Source organism: Pelophylax lessonae (assembly GCF_965119305.1).
Source record: "Pelophylax lessonae genome assembly, chromosome: 1".
NCBI classification, from domain to species: Eukaryota; Metazoa; Chordata; class Amphibia; order Anura; family Ranidae; genus Pelophylax; species Pelophylax lessonae.
In genome coordinates, this window is record NC_138768.1 from 823,807,653 (window position 1) to 823,831,543 (window position 23,891).

At 42.2% G+C, this 23,891-nt stretch overlaps 1 gene segment (V, D, J or C); it reads right to left on the bottom strand.

Moving 5' to 3' along the window:
- LOC309555263 (immunoglobulin kappa light chain-like) overlaps nucleotides 1–23,891 on the bottom strand; it is a 589,331-nt gene that overhangs the window by 492,190 nt on the left and 73,250 nt on the right.

A 23,891-nucleotide genomic window follows, 5' to 3' on the forward strand; every position in this document is an offset into this window, starting at 1 on the left:
AGATTTTATTTTCTCCTGTTAAGAAAAATATAAGATTCTAATAATAAAGGGCCAATCCACTTAAAACTGATATTTCAGAATATGGTTGACGAGAGAGTTTAAGTGACGCTAAACACACATTTTTTTTAAATAAAATAAATCAAACCTGTTTAAATATAAGTATTTTATATCTTCTTTGTTTTTCTTCTTTCATTTCATCTCTCAAATGCAACGTATCTTCTGCTATTCCCAGACTTCCTGTTGTAGGGTGACTACATTCTTTCTCCATGCCCTTCTTTTGTATGTGAATGTAGTCACCCTTTCCTGCTCCTTCCCCCAGATAGATTACACATCTTCCTGCAGACATATTCAGAGTTATGGGAATTGTAGAACGCGCAGAGAGAAGCATGTGACCAAAAAATACCAGACACTGATCAATAGGCACTAGTAATGGTGAGATGCGTCAGTGGAGGATGATATGGAGTGTGCTCAGGACAAAAAAGAAGCCTGAAAACAAAGGTTAAAAAAAAAAAAAAAACAATACGGAGAGTGGTAAATCTGACATTTTAGAATGATGGATGTTAAAATATGAGGGTTTACTCACTTACACCCAACTGTGTCTTCAGACTTCAGTAATGAGATTTTTGCATATGCATCCTTAGGTTTACACACCTCACATTGTTATTATAAAGGGTTCCCGGTTAGGTTATAAAATTATCATAGATATTTATGGACAGAAACACCTTTCACATTTAATTTGCTTGTGTTATCAGTAAAAAAAAAAAAAAAAAATTTCCTTCCCAATTAGTTTTTTCACAGCTATCTTCATAACACCTTATAAAAGAGGAAGGAGGTTTTTGTACAGCTCTGTATCACTGTGTGAGAGGTGTCCAACCCGTCTGCTGACAGAGATATTTTCCTTCATCTTCTGCAGTTGCTCCATTGATAGTTAATTTGTATTCAGTTCCAGAACCAGAACCACTGAACCTGTCCGGGACCCCAGATTGCAGAGTGCTGGCCCAATTTATAATAAGCTTTGGAGGTTGGTGGGGTTTCTGTTGGTACCAGGCTAGGAAATGTTTACCGCCACTAATTAAGCTGCTACTGGATGTACATGTGATGGTGATTGTCTGTCCCGGGGACACAGAGATAAAATCCAGAGTCTGAGTCATCACAATCTGTCCACAGGATCCTGAGGATGGGAAGAGACATATTGATTATTGATCTTCCTATCAATCCTGATGTGTGTATTTATTGTACAATGTATAGATGTATGTGCAGAGGATGATGGAAGGAGCCTCATCTCTCACCCTGAATAGAAATGAAGATGACAGCCAGCAGATAACTGGGAGAAAGCATCTTGATGTTTCTGGAGGGTCAGATCCAAACTAGAAGACGTCTCCTGTACAATGAGATATATAGAGAGAGTGACAGGGGAGGTGTTACCCCCCACACACTGTGTATGCAAATACCGGGGAGAAGGAAACATACAAATTCTGTGGTCGGCTGTCACCTGCCAGAAACAGGAGATACAATTTTTTTTTTCCAGCTCAGTGAAGCCCAACAGAATAGAACTTTGTACTCCACAACTATTCAGTTGCATATGTCTTACAATTAATATCCTAGTTTGAATAATAAAGAGACCATTTTTGGTTGTAATTTGGTCATTTTATCTTAAACGAAATAAAAAAAAAAAATACAAATATCTGACTAAAAAAAGCTTGGTAAGAAGACGAAGGAACTGTGTCTTATGTTTCCTTCTGCTCTCAATTTTGCTACATCTAGAATAGATGATCCAATGATCCTCCCACTCAGATCCATTCTGTTTGAGAACATTTCCAACACTGTCGGTGACGTCTCAAAGGAATTTAGAAAAAATCTCTGAACAAGCATTATAGCACCCCTATAGATTAGAGTGTATTCTAAACCCAAAACTAGAAAATTCATATAGTGCAGCTTACTAGTCATTGGCATCGTAACTGCATTTGGTCTCTTTTTTCACTTTTTTTTTTTTGTTTTATATTTACCTTTTGTTACTTGCCAATAACACATTTCCTGTCATCATTCCACCACTGTATCTATGAAGGGAGCCATGGTTGTCCCCCTAGGCTGCTCTTCTGATATAGATGACAATTGTGTTCAAATCTCTTTATCTCCATTATGTGGGGGGAAGGGCAATTGGTAGTTTACAGGCAATAACTAGGAAGGAAGATGTTCTTTAGTGCAGATCACAGGAGGTGACAAGGGCACGGCATTTCTGCCAGATCAACAGGCATTTCTGTATTTGATGAAAATGTTCTTAGTCTGAAAAACAAAACTAATGCAGCCACCACAACTAAGGACTGTAAGTTACGACATGTGAATTATCTATTTTACGACAGTCGTCTTAAACGGCCTCTGATGCTCAGAACCCATATGGCAAAGCCCACTATCTTGCCACACATCGGGAGCCCCACCCTACCAGTTCTGCCTGTGACGGCTCGGTCATGGTCCTGGGGGTGCTGATAGAATGCTCCCTAAAACAAGACAGCAATATATATTATATATATATATTGTAACAGGACGTCAAGTAAATGTGACAGGAAGTCAGCTAAATCTGTGAGTGTTGTCACAGATCGGAGATACAATTCACCAGTTACTATAGGGTGTCGGCTGCAGAAGGCAGCAGGAAGGTGTAAAGAAGTTGAAAGGCCTTCAGCTGTTCAGAATGAGGGAGTTAAGGCTTCTATAATTGTCCAAAGGAAGTCTGAGGATTGCTGCCTCCGGAAGCTGTCTCCTGAAGCCATGTGGGCTGGGAGAAGGAGGACAGTCAGACGTGTGCCTCCCGACAGGATGTGTGGGCCTGGGAGAAGACCCCCCGGAGTAATGTGTACCAGGGAGGGTAACCAAGTGTGAAGACGTCTCAAAGGTGAGAAGACGAACTGTTTCTGTGTGAAAGAAATAAAGGACTGTTTTTCCCTGTGAAGATATTATAAATGGACTATTGAGGGTCCGCTGTAGGATAAGAAAGTCTGCCCAACAGTAGGTTGGAGACAGACTCTTAGGTAGGTTCCAGAGTGAGAAGGTAGCCGCCCACAGAGGCAAGGATTTATTTTCTGTTTTCTGTATATATATATATATTGTAACAGGACGTCAAGCATCTTGACGTCCTGTTACAATATATATATATATGTGTGATAAAGTGGTGCGCTATATCTGGATTAACTGTGCAATAATTTGCAACCAATAAATTATACACCTTCAGAATGAAACAAAGAATATGGGTGCAATATGTACAATATACAATTGTGTATAAAGAAAAAAGTCCCAAGACACCAACGTGTCGATATTAAACAATCTTCAGTGATGTGATAAGTGACAGATGGTGTTGAAAACAAATAGTGACTTGAATTCCCTCCACCTGTTGGAATTCCTCCTTACCGGACGGAATAAAGTAAGTGCTCTCCTTAGCAAAATTAAACGATCCCAGTGCTCTAAATCAAACAATGGTGATCCCCACCGTGCGTTCAAAGTGGCCCGCTGGGCTTCTTACCAGATGGATAGAGATAACATGCGTTGTTATACTCCTCTCAAACGAGTGTGTCTCTGTATCCAGTTGGTATTGACAGCCTCTGATGGATATGGATACCAGATACTGTTACGCTGCTCTCAGGCGAATCAGACCTTGTATTCAGATGGCACTGACAGCCGCTTGTTCAAAGCGTTTGGAAAGATCGTTGCATTCCAGCATAACATGTAAAAGAATACTACTATAGTGCATTACCCTTATAGGTGTACTTTATTTAAATATATTGCACTTACATGATATAAGAAAAGACTTCGCATTAGTATTGTGGAGCGATGAGGGATTCCTGTATAGCTTGGGTCCGGCTGCAGCCCGGGTCCCGAGCGACGTGGTGACGGCACGCCTCCTGTCTGACGCGTTTCCGCCTATTGGCTATCTTCAGAGAAAGGAGGTTCTCGCGCGCCGTCACTTCCGTCCTATTTATTCTAAAGGGAGCCGCGTCACTTCCGGTGTCAGCAGAGGAGGCGCCGGAAGTCGATCGCGGATCTTACGGCTTCAGTTTTCTAATGTATTGCACATATTAATGGTCCGATATCGGGGTGGCCTCCTATATCCAATTCAGATTAGGATAGCATATTTTTGGCACTGCAATACTCTACAGCATCTCGTGCCCCTGCTTTTTCCTGCTTTTTCCTGTGTTGGCTCCTCCCCGTCGGCCGCTCTTATATATACATAACACTGTTGTAAAGGGATTATTTACAGAACAATGCTGCTGTTAATTATTCCCCAATAGTTCCAAAGATGTTTAAAGCTCCACAATACACTTAATGCTGATCTGCTGTCTATCAAATTAATTTGAAATATGGGCTTTACAGTACCAAAGTCAAAACTGACATTAATCTTTACAGGGATCTCATAACTTAACGCAGCCCTCAAAAATTCCACTCGCCTGCTCACAGTTTGCGAGTGGAATTATGAGGATGGCGAGTAAGGGCTGTGCTGTAGTCCCGTGTATGGGGAATGTACTAGTTCCTGTGCCCGCCCCTGCCGCCGCCGCCGGTGTTCACAGCGCAGCCTGCAATTACATTCTTCTTCCGAAAAAAAGGGTGGACCCGGGGCGCAGAGCAGTGTGCCCTGAGCCCAACCATTGTGTGACAATAGCGAATGAATATTCACTATTGTCACAGGGATCCTCCTCCTGGCCAATCAGGAGGCGGGTCCAAGACCCGTTTCCTGATTGGCCGAAAGGTGAACAATTGCAATTGGCCAAGGAGGAGGAGGAGGAGGAGGAGGAGGAGGGAGACACGGAGGACGCAGAGGATTGAGGAGAAGCCTCCGCTGCATCAGGTAAGTGCACGCTGGTCTCTCTGCATGCTGTGGGCGCTCTGCATTGAAAGGGGGCACTCTGTGGGCGCTCTGCATTGAAAGGGGCACGCTGTGGGCGCTCTACATTGAAAGGGGGCACGCTGTGGGCGCTCTGCATTGTAAGGGGGCACGCTGTGGGCGCTCTGCATTGAAACTTAATTCTGAATAAAACATTTAACAGTGTAATTTTATGAGATATTTTACGAGGGCGTGTTTAGGGGCGGAGCAGGGTAGGGTTTGGGTGGGACAACAAGTGGCGAGTAACTCTTAAGGCCTGGCTAGTAGCTCAGGACTTGAAATTTTGAGCCCTGACTTAACGTATAACAAAAGGCAACTTGTTTTTATTGTTAGTGTGGGATAGAGTGGAGGGGGATTGGAAGCATTTTTTCTAGCTGTCTTTGTTCCCATTAAGTAGAATCACCCTCTCTATTTGTCCTGTTTACCGTTATTACTGAGAAAGACAATGGATTTAGTGGAACTTTCTCTGTGCAATATGTCAAATGATCCAAATAATTGGTTTAAAAATATCAAAATTTATTACATAGTTACATAATTAGTGAGGTTGAAAAAATACATCAGTCCATACGATTCAATCTATGATGTTTGTGTGTTTGCTGTTAACCGTACATTGTATACTAGTGATCGACCGATATCGTTTTTTCGTTGCCGATACCGAAATTTTGGCAATCGCATATCTATTGGCCGATATTTTTGCACATTTAAAATTTTTTCAAAATAAACACAAATTTCGACACTAGTTTTTTATTGAACATGTAAATCTTTATTTATTAACATTTTTAACATTAAGGGCTCATTCTTCACACATTAACTGCATGAAAACTGATAGGAAAAGTTCAATTGCAGGGACATTTCACATTATCTGATTGTGCATTAATGCATAATAAACTGCTGCAGTAGTGCACTCACTCACTGCAATCATTTTAAATCGCTAATGCAGTGCAGTCAGTGCAAAACTGCTAGAGAACACAACAGCTACACAGTGGATTGGACTGGAGTCAGTGGACTACCTCTCTGCAGTATGGCACTCACTGCAGCTACTGCAGTCAGTGCAAAACTGCTAGAAAAAAAGCTAGGCAACAGCTACACAGTGGATTGGACTGGAGTCAGTGGACTACTTCTGCAGTAGGGCACTCACTGCAACTACTGCAGTCAGTGCAAAACTGCTAGAAAAAAAGCTAGGCAACACAACAGAACAGCTACACAGTGGATTGGACTGGAGTCAGTGGACTACTGCTGCAGTAGGGCACTCAATCACTGCAAAAATTTTAAATCACTGCTGCACTACCGCAGTAGTGATTTAAAATGATTGCAGCAGTGAGTGGCACACTACTGCAGCAGTTGTCCACTGACTCCAATCCACTGTCTAGCTTTTTTTCTAGCAGTTTTGCACTGAATGCAGCACAGCGCGGTCAGTGCAAAACTGCTAGAAAAAATAGCTAGACACAAGCTAGACAGTGGATTGGAGTGGACTCAGTGGACTGGTGGACAGACACTACTACTACACTTTCAAATCAATACTCCCTGTTAAGTAGAATATTATAGTGCATAAAGCATAACATTTCAGCATGTTCACCAGTTAACGGCTTCTTTTCTTTTCATAAATCGCTGCCACTTCACTAAAAGCACGCCCACTTGGTACCGAGGAAGGAGGAGCAGAAAGGTATCTTCTAGCATGAGAAGCAAGTCTTTTGTAGCGTGCCTCATTTTCTTTCCACCACTGAAGAGGATCACTTCTTCTGTCAATTACTGGTTCCTTCAAATAGAGAGGAAGTTCATCATCCGGGCTCATTATTGCAGATTCTGATGAATCCTCTGCATCAGGCACCAAAAAAACCCTGAACATTGCATCTATTTGACCACAATGAATTTTCTCTTCTGTCTGTTGTCTTTTTGGAAATATTTCTCCTGCATCCTGCTTTTCCACATCAGAAACCTTCTCTTCTTGACTTTTCTTTTTGTCAAGAGGAACCTCCTGCACCTTCTGTTAAACTTGAAACTCTTCTGTCAGCCATTGTTTTGCCTTGGCCAATACATCATCAGAAGAGAAAGGATGGTTCTTGTATTGAGGATCCAAAAGACATGCAAGCACAACATTTTTATTCTCCTCATGCTAGCAAATCGGATAAATGGGTATGTGTGGCTGGGTGTAGTCCCATGTTTAGATTCAAGGATTTGGTGTAGTTTACCTTGTAATAGGACACTGCACTGAATGACTTAAGTATTTGATGCACAGCCGGAAGAGAGACGAGAGGATTTGCGAGACTCAGGATCACATCATATGCGATGAGACTAATACAGTGATGTGAGCGGTTGAACTTAAAGCCCAAAATGAGGGGGTGTGTACGGATCGTTTCGGCAAGGGGCTCAATCAAGAGGTTAAAGATTGGTGGTGAAAGAGGACAACCTTGTCGGGTGCCATTTGTTATGGAAAAGGAATTTGATAGGAGGACGGAGGAAAGGACCATAGCTGACGGGGACATGTAAAGGGATAAGATAGAAGATAGGATGGGTCCTGAAAATCCAAATTTAACTAGTACTGCCCGCATATAACCCCAATGAACGCGGTCGAACGCCTTCTCCGCATCTATAGAATGGAGCAGAGAAGGCGTTTGGGTGCGCTTAGCATGATGGATGAGGTTAATAGGTCTCCTGGTGGCGTCGGGCGCCTGTCTAACTTTCACAAATCCCATTTGGTTAGGGGCTATTAGGGTTGGGAGAATAGTTTATATTCTATTAGCTAAAAGTTTCACATAAAGTTGCAGATCTGTGTTTAATAGAGAGATCAGTCTAAAATTGGCCAGGGTATCAGGGGGCTTGCCTGGTTTGGGAGCGTGGTGATGTGTGCCCGAAGCATCTCATCAGGAAGATGTTGCTTAGTTATGGCATTGGAGAAAATGCGGAGGAGATAAGGGGTGAGTATATCTTTCAAGGAGCAAAATTATTCATTGGTGAGGCCGTCTGGACCGGGAGATTTATGTAAAGGAAGAGATTTCTGTGTTTCGTTGAATTTCCAAGGAAGTAATGGGACTGTTAAAGCGGTTGTATACTGCCGTCACTTTCCGTCAGCGGCTGCATGCAGGGCAAATATCTCCTAAACAGTGCAGGTTTAGGAGATATTAATTGTATCTACAGGTAAGCCTTATTATAGGCTTACCTGTAGGTAAAAGAAAAAAAATGAGTATACTACCGCTTTAAGATATTCTAAGGAAGATGTAGAGATGGTGGGTAACGTCAAGTGTTGTAGAAAACGATGGATGTCTTCATTTGTGGGTTGTGGGGTGGCGCTATCATCACAGAGATTATATAAGGAGCTATAATAATCTGCAAATGCGTCAGAAATTTCCTGGGGATGAAGCAATTTGTTTTTGTGAAAAGGGTGAATAAGAAATACAATTTTAGTTTTAGTTCTCCTGCCTTTCAGTCTATGAGCTAAGAATTTCCCAGCTTTATTATGTAGGGCATAATATTTCATGTGTAGTTGTGCTAACAACTTGTCATGTCGATCGCAGAGAAGTCTGCGTAGGTCATTTCTGAGGGAGGTTATTTGGGAAGATGTGGCTTGAGATGGGGTTTGTTTGTGTAATGTGTCAAGAGCACGTATGTCGGTGAACAGTTGGTTTCGTTTAGCCGCGTATATTTTTTTCATTTTGGAGCCTAACTGGATTAGGATGCCTCTAGCAAAGGCTTTGTGGGTATTCCAGAGGAGTGAGGGGTCTATATCTGGGGTGTCATTATTGGTAAAGAAATCCAACAGGTGGGATTTGAGGGTTTTGAGGGTATCGGGATTCGATAGTAAGGAGTTATTCCATCTCCAAACGTAGGAGGAGGGCTGGGCTTGGCCATTCATAAGGGACAAATGAACTGCTGCATGATCGGACCATGTAATAGTAGATATAGCGGTAGCAGCGACGTGAGGGAGAACGTGTCTATCCACCAAAAACATATCAATGCGTGTGTAGGTGTTAGAGAATAGTAGGAGTAGTCACGCTCCTCAGCGTGTTGGTAGTGCCACACGTCATGTAAGTCTTCTAAACTAAGGAGATTCATAAGGGTCGGTAACCTGGACTTCCCTCTAGAAAAGGAGTCCATAACGTGGTCTGCCACCAAGTTAAAGTCGCAACAGATTATGAGATTTCCTGACTTAACCTTGGCAAATTTAGAGCACAATTTGCGTAGGAATTTTTTTAGTTGGTGGATATTTGGTGCATATACATTGACTATAGTATACTGGCAGTTATTAATCATACAAGTGAGAATCAGGTACCTGCCGTCTGTGTCTGACACCACTTGAGAGGGGGTAAAGGATACAGAGTCTCTTACCGCGATCATTACCCCCCTCTTTTTGACTGAAGCCAAGGCCAAGAAGATATGGGGTAATTGTTGTGAGTGCATCGAGGGGTACGGTCTCTCTGGAAATGAGTCTCTTGGACTGCTATGATATCTGCTTTGGCATTAATAGCTTCAGTCCACAGGGAGTATCTTTTGGCGGGGTGGTTTAGGCCCCTGGCATTTAGAGTCATCAAGTTAAGTGACATTTAGGCAATAAAAGGAAGCGGAATAGGCACGATTCAAATCCACTGGGCATGAGGGTTGAGCCTGTAAAGGAGCATATGGATAGAAAGTCAATGGATGTTACCTTTGGGGAGTCTGGTAGGAGAAGAGGAAGAAGGCTGTGTCTGCTAGAGGAACGCATTCAAATGCAATATAGACAGAGTTTGTTCGTTGAGAGGGTGAAATATCCTGCAGGAGAGAGAACAAAAAGAACAAACAAAATGCAGGTGAATGCGCGTGGCAGCTTGATTACACACGCGGATCTGAGTCAATGGTCACAGTAATCCAGAAGAAGGTGGGTGTCCGATAGAGAGGTGATCCAAATGGAATTGCCATCAGAAAAACTGTAGAAAATAAAATTAGAAAACAAAAAATACAAAACTGTCAACAAATAAAAAACAAGGTCATAGATGACCAAAAGAGCAGCGGGTGCCGCAAAGCCTTTTAAGGAAAAAAATTACTTATTTACAAAATTAACTTACAGAAACTAAGAAAAACATTTTATTTTAATTTTGGGTCTTTTTGCTTTTTTTTGTAAAAAATAAAAAACCCAGCAATGAATAAATACCCCCCAAAGAAAGCTTTATTTGTGTGGAAAAAAATTATAAAAATGTAATTTGGTTACAGTGTTGCATAACCGCGCAATTGTCATTCAAATTGTGACAGTGCTGAAAGCTGAAAATGGGCCTGGGGAGGAAGGGGGTGAAAGTGCCCAGTAGGCAAGCGGTTAATTTTTGAGGTCAGTCACTTCACCTAAAACTGATATTTCAGATAATGGTTATTGATAGAGTTAAAGTGACACTAAACTCACATTTTTTATAAAACAAAATAAATATCATATGTTTAACCACTTGCCGACCGTGCTATAGCCAAATGACTGCTACAGCACGGCTGCCCAATTCTTGGAGGGTGACTATTGACGTCCTCCCAGAACTGTGCCCCCCTGAGGTGCGCATTTGTTGTGCTCTGTGATTGCGGTGACCTTTGGACACAGGTAATCACAGATTTGGGTAAAGAGCCAACGCATTGGCTCTTTACCACGTGATAAGCAATGATAACAATGAAAATACACTTTTCATACAATGAACAATTGTTATCAACAATTCCTTCCTCACGTTGTCACAGCTTGAGGAGAGGAGAGAGCCAGTAACTGACTAGTGTGAATGGCGACATCTACACTGATAATCAGGGCACTGATTATTAGTGTCCTGATAACCAGTGCAGCCCAAACAGTGCCCATCAGTGCTGCCAATTAGTGGCAATCAGTTCTGCCAATCAATGCCTCCTCATCAGTGCCGCCCATCAGTGTCCTTCAATGCTGCCTATTAGTGCCAACCAGTGCCGCCTATCCATCCCCATCAGTGTCGTATACCAGTGCAGCCTCATTGGTGCCCACCAGTACTGCCTCATCAGTGCTCACCAGTGACCATTAGTGCTGCCTATCACTGCCCATCAGTGCTGCCTATGAGTGCCCATTAGTGCAGCCTCCTCAGCGCACATCACTGAAGGAGAAAAATTACCTTTTTGAAAAATAACAGATAACAGAAAGTAAGCCCCCGTTCACACTAAGGCGACCTGTGAGGTGACCTGGTCGCCTCACAGGTCGCCGTAAGTCGCCTCCCATAGGGAAGCTGCGGACCCATTCTAATAGGAGCGACACAAGTCGCTCCGACTTAGAAAAAGGGTCCGGAGCTTCTTTGGGGCGACCAGGAGGCGACCGCCATAGACTTCAATGTTATGAAGTCCGTGGCGGCCGCTCCGAGGCCGCGGCGCGCTGCTCGCACCGCGACCTCGGAGGTCGCGGTGCGAAGTAGCGTCGCCCCTATGTGAACGGGGGCTAAGAAAATTGTTTTTATTTCCAAAATGTTGGTCTTTTTCGTTTGTATAACAAAAAAAAAAAAAAAAAAACAACAGTGATGATTAAATACCACCAAAAGAAAGATTTATTTGTGTGAAAAAAATGATTAAAATTTCATATGGGCACAGTGTTGCATGGCTTGCGCAATTGTCATTCAAAATGCAACAGCGCTGAAAGCTTAAAAATTGGCCTGGGCAGGAAGGGGGTGAAAATGCCAAGTGCTTAAATATAAGTAGAATGTACCTTCTATCTTTTTTTCTTTCATTTTATCTCTCAAATGCAAATTACTTTCTGATATTTCCAGACTTCCTGTCCTAGGGTGACTACGTTTTCTCTATGCCCTTCTTTTGTATGTGAATGTAGTCACCATTTCCTGCTCCCCCACCCCCAGCTAGACTATATATCTACCTGCAGACACATTCAGAGTTGTGGGCATTGTAGAACATATAGAGAGGAGAATGTGACCAAAAATACCAGACCCTGATCAGTCTACACTAGTAGTGGTGAGATGCGTCACTGGAGGCTATGGATGGAGCGTGCTCAGAACAAAAAAAGAAGCCTGAAAACAATGGTTAAAAGAAAAAGCAGGGAGCAGTAAAGCTGATATTTTAGAATGATAGATGCTAAAACAGTGGTTCTTAACCTTGTTGGAGGTACTGAACCCCACAAGTTTTATATGCGCATTCACCGAACCCTTCTTAAATTGGAAAAATAAAATATGATTTTTTTCAAATTCAAAACAGAGGTATATATTTAGGTATATATTTATACATAGGTGCACAAAATGAACAAAACCATTAAAACATGATTTTCACACAAAAACAAAAACATAATAATGAATATTTACTGCAAATCAGTGTGACTTCTGCTGTTGTCTTTCAAAGACCAGTTCAGAAATGACCTCCGCCGAACCCGCCTGACTGACTCACCGAACCCCTGGGGTTCGATCGAACCCAGGTTAAGAACCACTGTGCTAAAAGATGTGGGTTTAGTGTTCCTTTAAACCCAAAGGTGTCTTCAAACTTTAAAGGACTTCAGTAGTGAGATTTTTGCATATGTATCCCCAGGTGCACACCTCACATTGTCATTATAGGGGTCACACTCTCCTTAATATAGTGGAGTGCTGGAGGGTGGTTCCTGTGTCCTCTATAGCAGGAGCTGTAGGTAAAATGATCATAGATATCTACGAAACACTTCACATTTCATTTTTCTTGTTATTATTAAAAATGTTTTCATTTGATTTTTTCACAGCTATCTTCATATCACCTTAGGAAAGAGGAAGGAAGTTTTTGTATGGCTCTGTATCACTGTGTGAGAGGGGTATAATCCTGTCTACTGACAGCTATATTTTCCTTCAACTTCTGCATTTGCTGCATTGATAGTTAATTTGTATTAAGTTACAGTTTCAAAACCACTGACCCTGTCCGGAATCCCAGATGTACAAATATTGGCCCAATAGATAAGAAGCTTTGAAGATTGTTGTGGCTTCTGTTGGTACCAGTCTAGGTGGTTCCTGCCAAAACTAGTAAAGGTGCTACTGGATGTACATGTGATGGTGATTGTCTATCCCTGAGACACAGAGATCGAATCCGGAGTCTGAGTCATCACAATCTGTCCACAGGATCCTGAGGATGGGAAGAGACATATTGATTATTGATCAATGTCTGTATATCTTCCTATCAATCAGTTGCTCCATTGATGGTTAATTTGTATTCAGTTCCAGATCCAGAACCACTGAACCTGTCTGGGACCCCAGATGCACGAGTGCTGGCATAATAGATAAGAAGCTGTGGAGGTTTGTTGGGGCTTCTGTTGGTACCAGGCTAAGCTGCTATAAATATTGGAACTGCATTATAGATGAGAAGTGTTGGGGACTTTCCTGATTTCTGTTGGTACCAGGCTATAGCATTATATATGGCAGCACTGGATGTACATGTGATGGTGATTGTCTGTCCCGGGGACACAGAGATAGAATCCGGAGTCTGAGTCATCATCTGTCCACAGGATCCTGAGGATGGGAAGAGACATATTGATTATTGATCTTCCTATCAATCCTGATGTGTGTATTTATTGTACAATGTATAGATGTATGTTCAGAGGATGATGGAAGGAGCCTCATCTCTCACCCTGAATAGAAATGAAGATGACAGCCAGCAGATAACTGGGAGAAAACATCTTGATGTTTCTGGAGGGTCAGATCCAAACTAGAAGACGTCTCCTGTACAATGAGATATATGGAGAGGGTGACAGGGGAGGTGTTACCCCCCACACACTGTGTATGCAAATATCAGGGAGAAGGAAACATACAAATTCTGTGGTCAGCTGTCATCTGCCAGGATGGAAGATACAAATTATTTTTTCAGTTCAGTGAAGCCCAGTAGACTTGGTACTCCACATCTGTTCTATTGCTAATCTCTTACAATAAATAACTTAGTTTCTTTAATAAAGAGAGACGGTTGTAGGTTATAATTGGGTCATTTTATTTTGAAAAATATCTGGCTAAAAAAAATAAAAATAAACTTGATAAGCAGATGAAGGGAGTTAGAGGTAGGAGGTAAAGACTGTGTCTTTTGTGTCCTCCTACTCTCAGTTTTCTTTTGCTACATTTAAATGATCCCACAATCATCCCACTCAGATCCATTCTGTATTTGAGTACATTTCCTCCCAGCTCTGTCACCACTGTCAGTGACTGACTTTCCAAAACTCACCCTGAGCATCATTACAGCACCCCATAGTTTAAAGCAGGCATGTCCAACCTGTCCGCCAGGCACTCGCGATCGTCCGTTACACCGGAAGAAAGGCAGGCGGCTGATGTAAACAAAGCCGCCTGTCATTCTTCCCTGCGTAAGAATGGAGATCACACGGTTCTGCTATGTAGGACCGTTGATCTCTGTTCTTACACTAGTAGCCACAGCCAATCACAGTTAGAAGCACGCCCCTAGGGATACACTTAACCCCTCCCTCTCCAATACAGTTAACCCCTTCCCTGCCAGTGTCATTTTTACAGTAACAGTGCATATGTATAGCACTGATTACTGTAGTAGTGTCACTGGTAACCCCAAAAGTGTCAGAAATGTCAGTCAAGGGTCCGATATGTCCGCCGCAATGTCGCAGTCCCGCAAAAAAAATCGCAGATTGCCGCCATTACTCGTTAAAAAAAAACAACAATGACAAAAATCTTTCCCTTTGTTAGTAAACACGATAACTTTTGCGCAAACCAATCAAAATACGCTTTTTGCAATTGTTTTTACCAAACATATGTAGCATAAAGCAAATTGGCCGAAAATGTTAAAAAATGTTGATTTTTAAATTTTTTTGGGGGGGAATTTCATATAAAAAAATGTGAAAAATATTGTTATTTTTGCAAAATTTACGTTATTTTTTTGTTTATAGCGCATGATCAAAAAATCGCACAGGTGATCAAATACCACCAAAAGAAAGCTCTGTTTGTGGGAAAAAAAGGACGCCAAATTCGTTTAGGTACAGCGTCGCACGACCGCGCAATTGTCTGTTAAAGTCATGCAGTGCCGAATCGCAAAATAGGCCCTGGTCAGGAAGGGGGTAAAATCTTCCGGGGCTTAAGTGGTTAACCTGTTACTCCTACAAATAGCACACTCCCTGTCCCTGGGTGGCTACATAACTCCACCATTGTATCTATAGAGGGAGCGACCTTTCCAATTTCTATAACAAAAATAAAAAAACACCATGCATGGCCTGTTCCCTGCCTTGAGTGATTGTGAAATATCATGTGCCTGGTCTCTGTGTGCCTATCAGGGAATGGAACCTGGGATCAAACAACCAGACCAATTCCAGTTCTGCAATAAATCAGTAAGTGAGATAGCATCATTTTATTGTATTGTAAGATTGAGATTTTGGTTTTATGGAAAAAAGCACTCACAAGTCAAAAAGAGAGGGAGATACACTATTTTGCCAAAAGTAGTGGGACATCTGCCGCGCACATTAACTTTAATGGCGTTCCAGTCTTAGTCTGTAGAGTTCAATATTGAGTTGGCCCACCCTTTGCAGCTTTAACAGCTGTCTACAAGGTTTAGGAGTGTGTCTATGGGTATGTTTGACCATTCTTCCATAGGCAAATTTGTGAGGTCAGGCATTGATGTGAATGAAAGGCCCAACAAACTTGCTTATCTATGCCTTTATGGTCCAAATCATTTGGTGGAGGGGGGATTATGGTGTGTGGTTGTTTTTTAGGGGTTGGGCTTGGACCCTTAGTTCCAATGAAGGGAAATCTTAAGGCGTCAGCATACCAATACATTTTGGACAATTTCATGCTCCCAACTTTGTGGAAACAGTTTGGGGATGGCCCCTTCCTGGTCCAACATGACTGCGCACCCACAAAGCAAGGTCCATAAAGACATGGATGAGAGAGTTTGGGGCGGAGGTACTTGACTGGCCTGCACAGAGTCCTGACCTCAACCCAATAGAACAACTTTGGGATGAATTAGAGTGGAGACTGTGAGCCTCATAAATGTGCTTCTGGAAGAATGGTGAAACATTCCCATAGACACACTCCTAAACACTGTGTGCAGCCTTCCTAGAAGAGTTGAAGCTGTTATAGCTGCAAAGGGTGGGCCAGCTCAATATTAAACCCTACAAACTAAGACTGGGATGGCTTTAAAGTTCATGTGCGTGTAACAGCAGGCATCCCAATACTTTTGGTAATATAGTGTAGATGTGACCTCCCATATGTACGAATCGGGGGACAATATGACCATATATGGGACAATTTATTATTACATCAACCATAGCTGATGTATACTTTAGCTATGGACTATGTTGGTTATAAGAACTGCTTCACATGGGCTTTAACTTGTAAGAAGAGCAGTGTGAACAGCAAGCATTTAAGACATTTTCAGCAAGCTTTTGAAAAACATTTGGCAAAGTTTGAGCAGCTTCCTTTAGGCCTTTAAACACAGTGTCCACTCAGACGCTGGCTCCTTGGAATGGTGTCTGGCATCCATGGCAGAGGACACTCTGTTGCCATGCTTAATTTCCCCTTAGAAGACAAAAGGAAAGGACTGCTCTTGCAAATCAATTTAAATTATGAAACTTAAAGTGTTACTAAACCCAGGAACCTGCATTCACTATATCTGGTCCCCCACAGTACACAGAACATGTATATGCAATCAGTTTAGTAAACATAAACTGCTCAATACCTTTTCTCATCAGTAGTATATAGCAGTTTTCTGACTTCTATTAGTGCCTGGTTAATGCTTGTAGAAGGAGTTTTCGTACTGCACTGGCTGTCCTATCAGTATGCAGGTCCCCTGACCCTCTGTTTGAATAGTGCTGATTGGCCCCGTGCTGATCACATGTACCGTATATACTCGAGTATAAGCCGAGATTTTCAGCATGTTTTTTCATGCTGAAAATGCCCCCCTCTGCTTATACTCGAGTCACTGTCTTAGTGTCTTTTTAAAAATGGCGCCACCCTGGGCCGACGTCTTACCGCGCATGTGCCGCATGACCGGGAATACCCGATTGTGTACGGGTTTTCCCGAGCATCAGCGGCGCATTCGCGGTGATGTATCGGCGCCAGGTGGTGTGATTTTTGAATCAAAGGCTCCTCAACGAAAGGTAAGGGAGACTCCTCCACAGCCCCTGCATTTCCTCATGCAGTGCTGCGGGCATGGTACAGGACATTCTCCTGTACCATGCCCGCAGCACTGCATCTCCTGTGCCATGCCTGTACCTACTGTGCCATGCCTATACCTACTGTGCCATGCCTATACCTACTGTGCCATGCCTATACCTACTGTGCCATGCCTGTAAATACTGTGCCATGCCTGTATATACTGTGCCATGCCTATACCATCACCTGTGCTATGCCTATACTATCTCCTGTACCATGACCTGTGCCATGCCTGTACCATGACCTGTGCAATGCCTGTACCATGACCTGTGCCATCACCTGTACCATGACCTGTGCCATGCCCTTACCATGACCTGTGCCATGCCTATACCATGACCTGCACCATCTCCTGTACCATGCCCGCAGACCCCTGTTTTGTGTCTTGTGGTGGTCCAGTTGGGTCCAGTAGCTGCTGCATTTCCCACCCTAGGCTTATACTCGAGTCAATAAGTTTTCCCATTTTTTTGTGGTAAAATTAGGGGCCTCGGCTTATTTTCGGGTTGACTTATACTCGAGTATATACGGTACTCTCCCAAGAAAAAAAAATCTCTCTAGCAATACACACCAAACTGAGCATATGCAGCCTGTCTCTAGTAGCTCTGTCTTTTCCGGACATGTTTTGGAGTCAGTGGAAGAAGAGAAGGTTCTGGGCATACAGGATCAAACAGGCTTTTTACACAGTGCATTGGGTTAACCTCTTAGGTTCCACAGTGAGTATAACAAGCACGCTTTACTGCATATACAGACTGATTTTACTGTTGTGGGTTTAGTAACACTTTAAGACATATGGGGGTATGTTGTGGTGAAATGAGAGAAATACACATTTTACACCATGCCACATGTACATACTTATACTTGAGGTTATTCAGGGAGATGACTTTCTGAAGAAGGTACTAACAAAATCTTCACTGCACTCCACACCATGGCTCTAAAAAAATGCAAGGCTAAATGGACAATAGATGTAGAAACACTGGATACTGAAAATTGTGAGGACATCTGGGATTATCCCCTCACTTATTTTGTTAGACACGCTGATACATTATACATTTCTACAAAGAAAATACCATCCATTGAGTCCATTGAGCATTGAGACACCAACATTTCAATCCTACCTTTTTTGCCAAAATGCTGAAGATACACGAACCTGCTGCCCTAATACCTAATGCAGTTTTTTAGGAATCATTCAATGATTCGCTTGTTAAATGCATCTCTGCAATTACTGCAAACCAATCCCACCTGAAAAATGCAGGTTTACTATCTCTGATATACCCCATATCCCTGAATCATGTTACAAAGACTTTAAAGATTCTTTTACTATATTACACCAGAAAATCTATCATGTAATATTGGAAAGGCAATCCCATTGTAATCTTTTGGAAAGCTCTTGTCAATTCAACATTCTATTTGTTAACAGCAATGAAAGCAGAGAATGCCTTGCAAAGTTCAAACTAGGGTTAATTTAGACTGAATCATCATTACCCCAAATTCAGATTACACTGGAACTAAATGGTTTGATGGTTTCCAAAACAATAAATGCTAGGAGAAAAACCTTACTGAAGCTTTAACATCCAATATTGCCCGTACCTAAGCACCCATCCCCTATCTACTCTTATATATGACAGCACCAATCAATCCACATGGAAAGGTTACAACCTATATACAGGTGCATCTTATAAATTAGAATATCATCAAAAGATGAATATATTTCAGTAATTCAATTCAAAAAGTGAAATATTTTATATAGATGCATTACACACAGAGTAATCGATTTCAAGTATTTTTTTCTTTTAATTTTGATGATGGCTTACAGCTAATGAAAACTCGAAAATTCAGTGTCTCAGAAAATTAGAATATTACATAAGACCAAAAGAAAAAAAAAAAAAAAAAAAAGATTTTTAATACAGAAATGTTGGCTTACAGAAAAGTATGTCCATGTACAGTATAGTATGCACTCAATACTTGGTCGGGCTCCTTTTGCATGAATTACTGCATCAAAGCGGCGTGGCATGGAGGTGATCAGCCTGTGGCACTGCTGAGGCGTTATGGAAGCCCAGGTTTCTTTGATAGCAGCCTTTCAGCTCATCTGCATTGTTGGGTCTGGTGTCTCTCATCTTACTCTTGGCGATACCTCACAGATTCTCTATGGGGTTTTGGTCAGGTCATGTCCAAACAAGCACAATGAATTACTGAAATAAATTTACTTTTTGATGATATTCTAATTTTATGAGACAGTATTGGTTGAAAAACTGTTTTATTATAGTTTTATTTTTGCATTTTTTTTTTTAAAGATAATTCATAATAATAACATTAATAATAATAACTCATTTGTCAACAACCAAATTGATCTCAACTTAAGTATGTTACATTGACCTGAATGGATGATGGAGCTGTATTACTTAAAAGAGGAAGTTGGTTTTTGTACGGCTCTGTATCACTGTGTGAGAGGGTTGGACTTATACTGCTGACAGTAATACACGGCTTCATCATCTTCAGTCACTCCGGTGATAGTTAGTTTATATTCAGTTCCATATCCTGAACCACTGAACCTATCCGGGATCCCGGACTGCACATAGCGTGTGCTATAGATAAGAAGCTTTGGAGCATGTTGGGACTTTTGTTGGTACCAGGCTAAGTGGCCAATATACCTAGGTCTACCAACATCATGTATACTTATGTCAGCACTGGATGTACATGTGATGGTGACTGTCTGTCCCGGGGACACAGAGATAGAATCCGGAGTCTGAGTCATCACAATCTCTCCACAGGATCCTGAGGATGGGAAGAGACATATTGATTATTGATCTTCCTATCAATCCTGATGTGTGTATTTATTGTACAATGTATAGATGTATGTGCAGAGGATGATGGAAGGAGCCTCATCTCTCACCTTGAATAGAAATGAAGATGACAGCCAGCAGATAACTGGGAGAAAGCATCTTGATGTTTCTGGAGGGTCAGATCCAAACTAGAAGACGTCTCCTGTACAATGAGATATATAGAGAGAGTGACAGGGGAGGTGTTACCCCCCACACACTGTGTATGCAAATACCGGGGAGAAGGAAACATACAAATTCTGTGGTCGGTTGTCACCTGCCGGAGACCGGAGATACAGATTGTTTTTTCATCTCAGCGAAGAATAACACTTTACACTCACTTTAAAATTACTTATTTCTTCCAATTAATATCATAGGTTGAAAATTAAAGAGACCAGTCTGGGTTGTGATTGGGTCATAATATTTTAAAAGAAACAAAATAAAAGGAAAGCCTTTGGCAAAATAAAGCTTGGTAAGCAGATGAAAGGAGTCTAAGCCCCCGTTCACACTGGGGCGACCTGTGAGGCGCCTGCCATAGAGAAGCTGTGGACCTGTTCTAATAGAAGCGACACAAGTCGCTCCGACTTAGAAAAAGGGTCCGGAGCTTCTTTGGGGCGACCCGGAGCGACCTGCATAGACTTCAATGTTATGAAGTCCGTGCCGGCCGCTCCGAGGTCGGGGGGCGAGCAGCGCGCCGCGACCTATGAGGTCGCCCGGCAAAGTCGGGTCGCTGCTATGTGAACGGGGCTTAAAGGTGGGAGGTAAGGATTATGTCTTATGTGCTTTCCTTTTCTTAGTTTTGTTTTTGCTACATCTAAAGCTGGGTACACACTATAAGAAAACCGGGCGAATGATGGTCTGGATTTCCTCAATGTTTCACAGCATGTCGATCCCAAGGATGATACTAATTGTACGAAAATTGTCGAACGACAAAGGCTTTTTTTTTGTTTGATGTACACAGTAGTGTATATCAGCCTTTCTCAACCAGAGTGCTGCTTGAGGTCCTCAGGAGTGCCATGGCATCCTGGCAGAAAAAAGCTGCCAGATGATTCCGAGCTTCCGATCCCCAACCACACTCAACTTCTGCAGTAAGGAAGCCCAGTCAGACTCGGCAAAGTGAAAGTAAAGAGAGGGGGAATGTGTGTTGTGCTCTCTGTCTCCCCCTACAGTACAGTACCTGGCTGTGTGAGATAAGGTACTGTTCTGTAGGGGGAGACAGAGAGCACAACACACATTCCCCCTCTCTTTACTTTCACTTTGCTGAGTCTGACTGGGCTTCCTTACTGCAGAAGTTGAGTGTGGTTGGGGATCGGAAGCTCGGAATCATCTGGCAGCTTTTTTCTGCCAGGATGCCATGGCACTCCTGAGGACCTCAAGCAGTGTGTTTGTGTGTGTGTATACATGTGTTTGTATGTTTGAGTGTGTGTGCATATGTTTATACATGTGTTTGTATGTGTGTGTACATATGTTTGTATGTGTGGAAGTACATTTGTGTGTGCATGTGTTTGTATGTGTGTGTGTGTGTGTGTGTACATGTGATTGTTTGTGTATGTGTGTGTACGTATGTGTTTGTACATGTGTGTATGTATATGTGTGTGTATGTGTTTGTACATGTGTGTGTATGTGTTTATAAATGTGTTTGTATGCGTGTGTGTACGTTTGTGTGAGTACATGTGTTTGTATGTGTGGGAGTACATGTGTGTGTGTGTGTGTGTACATGTGTTTGTGTGTGTGTGTGTGTACGTATGTGTTTGTACATGTGTGTACATATGTATATGTTTGTGTATGTGTTGTGCATACAACACATACACATGTTTTTATGTGTGTGTGGGGACTGTGTGTGTGTGTGTACATGTGTTTGTATGTGTGGGAGTACATGTGTGTGTACATGTGTTTGTATGGGTGGGAGTATGTGTGTGTGCATGTGTTTGTATGTGCGTGTACCAGCGTGTATGTATATGTGTGTATATGGGTTTGTATGTGTTTATGTGTTTGTACATGTGCTTGTACTGTATGTGTGTGTACATGTGTATGTGTGTGTGTGTTTGTACATGTGTGTGTTTTGTGGCTGTGTGAGGGAAGGTACTGTTCTGAAACTTTTAAAAGGGTTGTGTATATGTGTGTGTGTGTGTTTACGTGTGTGTGTGTTTGTAGGTTTGTGTGTACATGCATGTGTGTGTGTACATGTGTGTGTGTGTGTGTGTATACATGTGTTTGTATGTGTGTGAGTATGTTTGTGTGTGTGAACATGTGTTTATGTGTGTGTATGTATGTATTTGTACATGTGTGTATGTGTGTGTGTATATATGTATATATGTTTGTACATGTGCTTGTACTGCATGTGTGTGTACATGTTTGTGTGTGTGTGTGTGTGTATACATGTGTTTGCATGTGTGGGTGTACATGTGTTTGTGTGTGTATATGTATGTATTTGTACATGTGTGTACGTGTGTGTGTGTATATATATGTATATATGTTTGTACATGTGTTTGTACTGCGTGTGTGTGTACATGTGTGGGTGTGTGTGTATACATGTGTGTGTTTTAAAAGGTGCATGTGTTTATATATATATATATATATATATGTTTGTGTGTGTATGTATGTTACTATTAATCCTGACCTCCTATTCCTGTATGATCACAACTGATTTTTTTAGGGCTTGTTCGTAATAGTAGATAGGACCGCTGCTTCTCTGAAAAGCAATCCATGCTTTTCAGAGACATTTGACAGGTGATGAAGAGGCGATATGTTACCTCCTCAACACCTGTTTTAACCCCTTAATTGCAGCATCACCACATTGCAACTGAGGGAAACGCACACAGCTGGGTCGCCAGGGTCGCCCCACCAGGAGGTGAACAAGTCCAGAACCGGAAACAGATAAGCCGACAAGGATAAGGCAGGAGAGTAGTCACAGGAACAAGCCAAGGTCAGGGTGGGCAGCAAGCAGACAAAGTAATGGACAAGCCGGGAAGTGAATCAGGAATTACATAGTTACATAGTTTGTGAGGTTGAAAAAAGACATCAGTCCATCCAGTTCAACCTATGATGTGTGTGTTTGCTGTTAACTGTACATTGTATACCCCTGTATGTTGTGGTCTTTAAGGTGCCCATCTAATAGTTTTTTGACCTATAGATGGTCCCTGCTGATACGACTGCTTGTGGAAGAGAATTCCACATCCCCACTGCTCTTACAGTGAAGAACCCCCTACGTATTTTTAGCTTAAGCCGTTTTTCCTCAAGTTTTAGTGAGTGGCCACGTGTCTTATTGCATTCCCTTTCTCTGAAAAGTTTGTTCTTTATGCTAGAGTCGCCAGTACAGTATTTGTACATTGATATCATATCCCCCCTCAATCGTCTCTTCTCCAAAGAGAATAGGTTCAGTGCTTGTAGTCTTTCCTCATAGCTGATGTCCTCCATTCCCCTAATTATTTTTGTTGCCCTTCTCTGGACTCTCTCCAGTTCCAGCACATCCTTCCTGAGGACCGGTGCCCAGAACTGGACAGCATACTCCAGATGTGGCCGGACCAGAGTCTTGTAGAGAGGGATTATTTCTGGAGTGAATCTCCTTTTTTATACATCCCAGTATTCTGTTCGCTTTGCTTGCAGCGGCTTGGCATTGCATGCCACTGCCAAGCCTGTTGTCTACCAGTACCCCCAAGTCCTTTTCCATCCTAGACTCACCCAGAGGTTCCCCCCCAGAGAGTAGCTTGCTTTCGCATTACTGATGCCCAGGTGCATTACTTTACATTTTTCAACATTAAACCTCATCTGCCATGTAGTTGCCCACCCCATAATTTTGTTCAGATCCTCTTGTAAGGTTTCCACATCCTGCATAGAAGATATTGGCATGCTTAGTTTAGTATCGTCCGCAAATACCGATATTGTACTAGATATCCCCTCCTCTAGATCATTTATGAATAAATTAAACAGGATTGGCCCCAGGACAGAATTGAACAGGATACAGCAGGTTCAGGATCAGGAGTACAGGTAAAACTGCAGACAAGACAGTAAGAACAAGGGTGTCAGTCACCTTTATGTAAGCCACGTATCAAAGCCAAAACATGATGCTATTGCGTGCGCGTGTTCGCCATTAAACGAGAACGAGTGAATTCCTGCATGTGCATTCTTTTTTGTACGCCCCGGGATGTC